The following is a 10,266-nucleotide window of genomic DNA, read 5'->3' on the forward strand; positions in this document are numbered from 1 at the left end:
ACTGCAAGAAGGTCGCTGACCCGGAGAGAACTCGTGACAAAGAGCAGAGTGTAGAGAACCTCGTATCACTAGAGTGTTTGTTCCGGGAAAGTTGAGAGGCAGGACTGTTGAAAGGCACCTGAGCACGGAGAGCAACAAGATCTAGGACAGTTGTCGCACCATTTTCTTTTTTCACCGCAACCCTACATTTTCCTTTCTTTTCTCCTTCTTATTTTCCTTCTTTCCCCTAACGAAATGGATCTATCACAGGAGACTGCGTTTTGGGTTCTGCTAGTAATTCTGTTTTTGATCAGGACAATTTGCTTTGGTGAGGGTCCCAGAGAGGTCGAGCAGGGATCTGGAATGGGTTCTGATGGCGAGTAAGAATTTGTAGGATCTCAGGAGCAGCACATCACTCGAGTAAAGGCTGGTATCAGTAAGCGCTCTGGTAGTCATGGAGCTCGGAGGCACTGTGAAGGGTTATTGTCTGATGAATATTGTATTTGTAGGAATTGTGAGAATATAGTAGAGGATGGGTGCATCCAGAGATGTCAGTCCAACCTTAATATCGACATGGACCACCATCCGTTGAGTGATTACCACTCACTAGTGGGTAAGGTCTTAAACCAGACAGAATGCTGCGTGTGCTCACAAGTACCTCAAGGTCAGAGTAAGTCAGGATTAGTACCATACCCTTTAGCAATAGATGAAGTACTCAAATTATGGGGTGGGAGACCGGTGGACAAGAAATTCAATATCTCTAGGCCCCCTAGTTTGAAGCTCCACCAATATCATGTAGACAGGTCCTTATTGTGTTTTAATATTTCCAATTACCGAAAACCAGGAAATTGGGAAGTGACGTGGAATAACCAGACAATGACCTTTTCACACAGAGCTGATAGGATACCCATTGACTCTGAACCCAACAGTGGGAGGTATTTTCGGTATAGGTATACCCGTGGAAGCAAGACCATGTGGGTTGGAAAAGTATTGTCAGGGTATTGTGCCTATATCATCCAGCCCGATACTTGTACTGAGCAAATGGGAGAACTAGGGATTGGTTTCTTTACTTGGAAAGTTTGCAATATGGTGATGTTACATGTTGTCCCCTATGTTCTCCCAGATGATGCCTATTTCATATGTGAGAGGAAAGCGTACAAGTGGCTTGCCCCGAGCTCTGAGGGATTGTGTTATATTGGGAGAGTACTACTGGAGGACATGACCATAACCCATAACTCTTCTGACATTCCCACCATTATTCTTGGCGATTTCAACATCCCTATTGACATCCCCACACAATCCCCTGCCTCTAAACTCCTTAACCTCACCTCTTCACTTGGTCTCTCCCAGTGGACCTCCTCACCCTCCCATGTGAATGGGAGCTCACTGGATCTGGTCTTCACTCACCGCTGTGATATTTCTGATTTTTCCAACTCCCCATTTCCCCTCTCTGACCACCACCTGCTCTCCTTTAACCTATCTCTCTCGACTTCCCCATCTCTACCTCCTAAGGCTACCATCACTAAGCGTAACATTGAAGCTATTGACACCACATTCCTTTCCTCCCTGTTTGACTCACTTCTCTCTCCTATTCTCTCTCTCTCATGCCCTGAACAAGCCACTTCCACATACAATGCTTCCCTTACTTCTGCTCTTGACTCTGTTGCTCCACCAACCACTATTCACCCTCGCAAATTAACACCTCAACCCTGGCACACCAAATATCTGCAAAAATGCTCACGTACTGCTGAGCGACACTGGAGGAAATCACGCTCTAAGGCAGACTTCCTCCATTTCAAACTTATGCTTTCATCCTTCAGTGCTGCCCTTTCTCTTGCTAAACAGTCATACTTCAAGAACCTCATCTCCTCCCAGTCTTCCAACCCCCGGCGCCTCTTTGCCACTCTCAACTCACTCCTCTGCCCACCTCCACCTCGTCTCCCTTCCTCACTCTCTGCTCTTGACTTTGCCACTTACTTCACATCCAAAATTGACTCCATACGTCAGGACATCACATCACACCAGACCATCAGTAACCAGCCTTCTCCCATCCCTTACCAACCCTCCCCATCCCTCGCACCAACTCTGTCATCTTTCTCCCATGCATCTGGAGAGGAAGTCATGGCGCTCATTCGTTCCTGTCCCCTCACCACCTCCCCATTTGACCCTATCCCCTCCCGCCTCCTCCGCTACCTCTCTTCTTCTGCTTGTTCCCATCTTTCCCACCTTCTCAATCTCTCCCTATCATCAGGCACTGTCCCCTCTGCCTTCAAGCATGCACTCATCTCTCCTATTCTTAAAAAACCTACCCTTGATCCAAACACTCTCTCCAACTACCGACCCATCTCTCTCCTCCCTTTTGCCTCCAAACTCCTTGAGCGTATTGTCTACAACCGCCTTACTTCCTTTCTTTCCTCACACTCACTGCTTGACCCATTCCAATCTGGCTTCCGTCCTCTCCACTCCACTGAAACTGCCCTTACAAAAGTATGCAATGACCTCCATGCTGCTAAATCTAAGGGACACTTCTCTCTACTTATTCTACTTGATCTCTCTGCTGCTTTTGACACTGTGGACCATCCTCTCCTACTGCAAATCCTTCACTCCATTGGTCTGCGTGACACTGCCCTCTCTTGGTTGTCGTCCTACCTTTCTAACCATTCATTCTCTGTCTCCTCTCATGACTCCACCTCCCCCTCACTTCCACTAACTGTAGGGGTACCCCAAGGTTCTGTCCTTGGTCCTCTTCTCTTCTCTCTCTATACGTCCTCACTAGGTAAGCTCATTAGTTCTTTTGGTTTCCAATATCATCTTTATGCTGATGACACTCAAATCTATCTTTCCTCTCCAGACCTCTCCCCTACTCTCCTCACTCGTATCTCCAACTGTCTCTCTGCTATCTCTTCCTGGATGTCCCAGCGCTTTCTTAAACTTAACATGTCTAAGACCGAGCTGATCATCTTCCCTCCCGCATAACCTCACCTCCTACAATCTCATTATCTATTGATGGCACTACTATCTCCTCCACCCCCCAAGTGCGCTGTCTTGGAGTAATCCTTGACTTCTCCCTCTCCTTCAAACCTCACATTCAGCACCTCTCACAAACCTGCCGTTTTCATCTAAAAAATATTTCCAGGATCAGACCCTTTCTGACCCAGGATGCTACTAAGACTCTTATCCACTCACTGGTCATCTCCAGACTGGACTACTGTAATCTCCTCCTGACTGGCATTCCTGACAAATACCTCTCTCCACTCCAATCTATCCTCAATGCTGCTGCCCGGCTCATTTTCCTCACCAAACGCACTACGTCCATCTCTCCTCTCTTACTAGACCTTCACTGGCTCCCCTTCCCTTTCAGAGTCCATTTCAAGCTTCTCACACTTGCTTACAAAGCCCTCACCCACTCCTCTCCCATCTACATCTCTGATCTTATCTCGCTTTACTCTCCCACCCGTCCTCTTCGCTCTGCTAATGCTCGCCGACTCTCCTGCCTACGGATTACTTCCTCCCACTCCTACCTCCAAGATTTTTTACGCGCTGCACCACTTCTCTGGAATTCCCTACCTCTCCCCCTCAGACTCTCCACCTCTCTACAAAACTTCAAACGGGCTCTCAAGACCCACTTCTACACCAAACCCAGCCAAATCTCATCCTAAACCTCTGTTCCACGCTCTCTATGTACCCCATCTGTCTCACCCCTGTCTGTCTACCCCTCCCCGTTAGAATGTAAGCTCTCACGAGCAGGGCCCTCTTCCCTCATGTGCTTACCCTTTTCTTACTTTAATAATCTTCAACTGCACCAAATCCAGCAGTCTTCTGCCACCTGATACTTATTCCAGTGTCATCTGCTGATGTAGCTATGTTTATTTACCCTGTACTTGTCCTATATTGTCGCCAACTGTAAGTTGCTGTTTTATTGTTTGATTATTTGTTTATGTACTCTGTAATTGGGCGCTGCGGAACCCTTGTGGCGCCATATAAATAAAGGATAATAATAATAATAAAATGAAAGACGTTCACCGCAGTGCTCAGGCTCCTTATGCTCATACCCACTATGAACACATCATCAAGAGACACCTCATAGATAGGGCAGAGCACACAGCCTCTGATTTGATCCACAAATCCACCGGGATTCAGTTCCTTCTCGCATTAGACATCACCCGTACTGCCAGAGGAACTATAAATTATAGGTATATCCATGCGCTAGCGAACTTGATAGATAATATCACTGAGATGTATGATGACACCTTCAGGTATACGGGAAGGGAGTTACAAGCCTACAAGAAGGAACTGATCCAGCACAGGATGGTCCTTAATTATGTTACAGCCGTGACAGGTGGGTACTGTGTTACTCTGGCAACTCAATATGGTGTGAAGTGCTGTACCTATATTACGAACAGCACTGACGACCCCACGGAGATCATCGATCAGAAGATGGACGAGATCTTGCAGTTGAAGTGGGAGATTAGGAGGAAGCACAACCTTACCTTAGCGACTGTGGGTAATGAACTGACTGGCTGGGTCTCATGGTTGAACCCACGCAAATGGTTCTCAGGGATAGGAGAGTGGGCTCAAAATGTCATTATGAGTGTGGGGAAGTTTCTCCTTTGTATCCTGGGAGTCATTATAATTATTGGTTTGATATTTAGGTGTGTTCAAATTCTAACGCGGCGCAAGCATGGCACAAATTTGATGAGTCTAAGGAGCGAGGGCGCTGTTACAGCAGCAGATTTAATTTATGATCCATCCATAGAGACTGCGTTATGATAAGGATTGCAAATGAATATCATGGCCTGTTTCTTTCACCCGTTTTTTTTTGTCTCCCCCTCTGCCCAGATACATCCAACTGGAAAAGATGTCAGCCCTACCCAAAATGTTTTTGTGAATGTATTTTTGTATATGTGTCTTATCCTGCTCTCTGCAACCTCCAGTTAATGGCACACATAGTCGACAGGTGATATCCACATATACTAGCACTCACATATGTTTCCCCTCCATGTATCATCAACTAAATGTGCACCCCATTTGTTGAAACAAGAAGCTGAAAAGAGCTCGGTAGTGTTTGTTGGCCCATTTACAGACCCTTAATACGGGATGAGAAGGATTTAATGTATACATCGCAATACCTCGAAGCTCATTTAGAACATATACGGCACAATGATATATGCCCCTCAGACATGGATTCATACATACATGCTTTTTACTATCCCACTAGGTCATACATTTCCCGCCTACAACTCTCCTCTGATCATCCAAGCTTCTGTATATATTGTATAGATATTTTTCTGTTTATTAATTAGTTAGTGGAAGTTATTGGTGACTGCCAAAGGGTGGACTGTCGTAGTCAAAAAATATTGCAGTACACACATCACGTACAAACTACACACAGATGGCCTCCGTGCGCGTACTTGTTATGCCGTGCGTGCGCATATTTGCAATTTGAGTATGGTCGCTCCCGCGGTCCTGCGTATTAGCGCATGGTATGAGTAATTACGGTAGAGTTTGTGATCGGATGGAAAAGCCATAAAAACACATTACATATTAAATCCAAATAGTGCACAATGGGGGTAATTCCAAGTTGATTGCAGCAGGATTTTTGTTAGCAATTGGGCAAAACCATGTGCACTGCAGGGGAGGCAGATATAACGTGCAGAGAGAGTTAGATTTGGGTCGGGTGTGTTCAATCTGCAATCTAATTTGCAGTGTAAAAATAAAGCAGCAAGTATTAACCCTGCACAGAAATAAAATAACCCACCCAAATCTAACTCTTTCTGCACGTTATATCTGCCTCCCCTGCAGTGCACATGGTTTTGCCCAATTGATATCAAAAATCCTGCTACGATCCACTTGGAATTACCCCCAATGTACACATAGTCTCCCTGCACCACACCAGCAAGTTACAGCAGTTTAAATGGTATCAGAACAAAGGGATTCACCATTACAGGATAGGAGGGGACAGAACTAGGTCATAAGGTGGTGTTTGGTATCCAGCTGTAGGGTATATTAAGGGAAATATTCCGGTGTTGGTTTGCAGAAGATCGCACACTTCTGCGAATAGTTATGCGCAGGAGCAGAATATAAATATAAACTTTATTTACTGTACATTTGGTATGCGGCGGGAACCCAGAGGAGACCACTTGCAAGTGCACCTGGTATAGACATCGCCCACCTATTCAAACCGACCTATGACCTCTCCTGTACTGTAAATGACCATCCCTGTGTCCAATGGACAAAGAGATTACAGTTTCCATTGTGTTAGGTTTTGGACTATTGTATAAAAGAGCCAGCTGCATGCCCGGTCACACACAGACTCTGAAGGTAATCTCCCTAGATGACTGAGGACCGGCCGGGAAGCGCAGGCGAAACCAAACACGTATGCACCATTGACTGTAGCCATTATTCTATTGTATTTTATTGTTATTGTAACCCCCTTTCAGTAATTATATGTTGGTGTGTCGGAACCCGGCATTTTAAATACAATCTGGTGTCGTGTCTCCTTTCCCTGCTAAGGTTATAAGTGTATTTCAGTAGCTGCTAAGTGCTCACGGCGTGTCTCTGGGTGTGTACGCACTGCATGTACTTTGTACAGCCAGCGCGGCGTTAGTACGCAAAGTGCGTACACGGTACGGGGCTTTGTACGCTAATGGTGTAAAAAGTACGTAGGCTAAGGATTGAGTACAGCGGCCGCAGCGGCTCAATTTAAAGTGTATTAAATGTCTTTTTAAAGTGTTGCTTTTAGTCCTGTAAGTAAACCAACGTTTACATTTCCTTTGCCCATATGTTTTAATGGTAACTTACCATTATTTACAAGTGCCTTTCGAGAATTACTCTTACCGACTGTTATTCTATTCTCTCCCTTGCCACCCCAATCATACTTAATACAGCCTTTCTTACTACTATCCCTATCCCCCCCCCCCCCCCCCCGATGTTAGTATTTTCCCTAATGCTACGGACATTGGCCCTCATTCCGAGTTGTTCGCTCGCAAGCTGCTTTTAGCAGCATTGCACACGCTAAGCCGCCGCCTACAGGAAGTGAATCTTAGCTTAGCAAAATTGCGAACGAAAGATTCTCAAAATTGCGAATAGAAATTTCTAAGCAGTTTCTGAGTAGCTCGACACTTACTCTGCCACTGCGATCAGTTCAGTCAGTTTCGTTCCTGGTTTGACGTCACAAACACACCCAGCGTTCGCCCAGACACTCCCCCGTTTCTCCAGCCACTCCCGCGTTTTTCCCAGAAACGGCAGCGTTTTTTCACACACTCCCATAAATCGGCCAGTTTCCGCCCAGAAACACCCACTTCCTGTCAATCACACAACGATCACCAGAACGAAGAAAAAACCTCGTAATGCCGTGAGTAAAATACCAAACTTCTTAGCAAATTTACTTGGCGCAGTCGCAGTGCGAACATTGCGCATGCGCAGTTTGCGGAAAATCGCTGCGATGCGATGAAAAAGAACAAGCGAACAACTCGGAATGAGGGCCATTGTTTTCTATATAACGTACTGTTGAACCATAATCGTCATAAGTTAATAATTTGGGAATACCATGGGCAATACCAATGTCAGTAATTCCTGTGTCAATGTCCCTGCAAATACCCTTGCTGGCTGAACTTTCCCTCCCCCCTTCACCACCCACATTTTGTTCACTACCCCCATCCTTACTGTACTCACTGTTTGACCCATAACTTCTAGCTAAATCCTCCCCCCCAGGCTCCTAGTTTAAAAGCTCCTCCAACCGTCTAACCATCCTGACCCCCAGCACCGCAGACCCATCCTCATTCAGGTGTCATCCATCGCGAGAAAAAAGATGGCGCCTGACTGAGAAGTCCGCCCAGTCCACGAACACAAACCCCTCCTTCCTACACCAGTCTCTAAACCACACATTTACCTCCCTAATCTCCATGTCTCCTTTGGCTAGCACGTGTCACACGTAATATTTCGGAGAATATTACCCTATATGTCCTTGCCTTAAGTTTTTTGCCTAATTCCCTACAGTCTTTCTTAAGGACATCCCACTACCACTAACTTTGTCGTTGGTGCCGACATGCACGGTGCCGACATGCACATGCATGCGCCGGGTCTTTACCAGCCCCTCCCAACAATCTATCTACCCGGTCCGCAAGGTACTGTACCCGAGCACCTGGGAGACAACAGACCGTACGGCTATCACGGTCCCGGTAGCAGATTGCCCTGTCTTCCTGATAACAGAATCCCCTACCACCACAATCTGACTGGGTACCTCACTATCTTTTTCCCCATCAGAACCAGAGGGACCGCTCCTCCGGTTGCTAGAGGGAACAGTCTCCTCTGGCTCTGTTATTTCCTCACTGCCATCCTCAGAATCCTCGTTCAGTTGGGTGAATTTATTGGGGTTTGGCAGATCAGAGATGTCCTGTCTCCCCCTACCTTCTCCTTTCTTCTAACCGTGACCCAGCTGTCTACCCTATCATACTCGTCTACCAGTGTTTCCCCCTTGCAACTCCTCCACCGTTTTAAAGTTTGCTCGAGATTGTGAATACTCCTCAGTCGCGTAACGGGATCCACTCTAGATCAGTTACCTGGGCTTCCATGGCGGTCGTACGCTCGCATCTCGCACAGATGTACCCACACTTGGACTGTTGTTCCAGGTGCGCATACATCATACACGACACGCACTGATTGAGATTCCCAATCTCAGCCACCCCCATTTTTGATAACGGTTACGATTGATAAATGGTGTTCCAGCCAACAGTTCCTAACTGTTATGTGTTTGAAGAATAATAGGAGCTGATTGGTTTGAGCACCATTTATCATTCGTAACGAGTTTTACATAGCTAACAATCATTAATAAATGGGCCCCTTCAAATGATTTTTGCCAAGTTTTTGTAAAGCTTTGTCTGCCCTACATGACAGTCCCTTCCCTTAATCCTTTCCTTGTGGCTTATTTCCTGATCTCAGCTCTTTGGCACTTTAATGCTTACATACTGTATATTTGCAGACTATCCCCCTCTTGTGGTAAATGGTATTATTACTATATTTGTTAGAAAGGAAAAAACTCTAGTAATTTACAAGTGCTGTATCTCAAAGCACATTATTATACGGGTCATATTTAATTAACAAAGCCACATTAATTCACCGGCAATGGCTAAAACAACAACCATTTATGCAAACTTATTTTATTTTTCAACTTACAAGGACGAGTATTAGTACTGTACTAAAGAAATGGGTTTCAGTAACAGTCCTACCTGGTTGTTTTGCTACACATGATCAGTTTCAGCCCAGTTACTGTTTAAATATATCAGTTCTAGTCTGATTATCTCATTACCCTTCACCGGCTCCACTTTGTTCATCTCAATCAAGCCTGTCCTCAGGTCATTACACCCAGTGCTAATTTTGTAGGAAAATGGGTTCAGGAACTGTGCATGGGGCAGAATGCATGGGTGGTGTGGTGGGTGGAGCTACAAAAGGGCAGGGCATCAATTGGGGCATAAACTTATTTTTTTAAACATTAATGCCCCCAGCAGTGCCGTATATACACATGATGCCCACAGTAATGCCAATTACACATAGCCCCCAGTATATCACTGGAGATGAACCGTTGCTCCAGTCTGAGGTCAAGAGCGCTCTGGTGCAGGTTTTCATCCAGGATGTCTATAAACATTGCTGTATTCATCTTTCCCTCTATCCTGACTAGCCTCCCAGTTCGGGATCCGGTCTCTAGGTCGACAGTAACTAGGTCGACACTATCTAGATCAACCACTATTGGTCGACAGGGTTTCTAGATCGACATGTTCTAGGTCGACAGGTCAAAAGGTCGAGTTTTTCACGATTTTTTCTTTTTTTTAACTTTTTATTACTTAGCGGTCCACGTGGACTACGATTGTAATGGTAACCTGTGCCGAGCAAAGCGAGGCATCTTGCCCGAACACGAGCCATCCGAGGGGAAATGGTATACTAATTGGGGTTCCCGGTCACTCTATGAAGAAAATGACACCAAAAAACATTAAAAAACTCATGTCGACCTTTTGACCTGTCAACCTAGACCCTGTCGACCTAGTTACTGTCGACCAATAGTGGTCAACCTAGTTGCTATCTACCTTCCATACCACACCCACCAGTTCCTGTCGCTGAAAAACATCTCCAGAGCATGATGCTGCCACCAACATGCTTCACTGTAGAGATGGTATTGGCCTGGTGAGAAGCAGTGCCTTGTTTCCTCCAAACATGATGCCTGGCATTCATGCCAAAGAGTTCAATCTTGCATTTTGGCAAACTCCAGGTGGGCTGTCATGTGCTTTTTACTAA

This window comes from Pseudophryne corroboree, chromosome 6 (genome assembly GCF_028390025.1).
Source record: "Pseudophryne corroboree isolate aPseCor3 chromosome 6, aPseCor3.hap2, whole genome shotgun sequence".
In the NCBI taxonomy this organism is placed as follows: Eukaryota; Metazoa; Chordata; class Amphibia; order Anura; family Myobatrachidae; genus Pseudophryne; species Pseudophryne corroboree.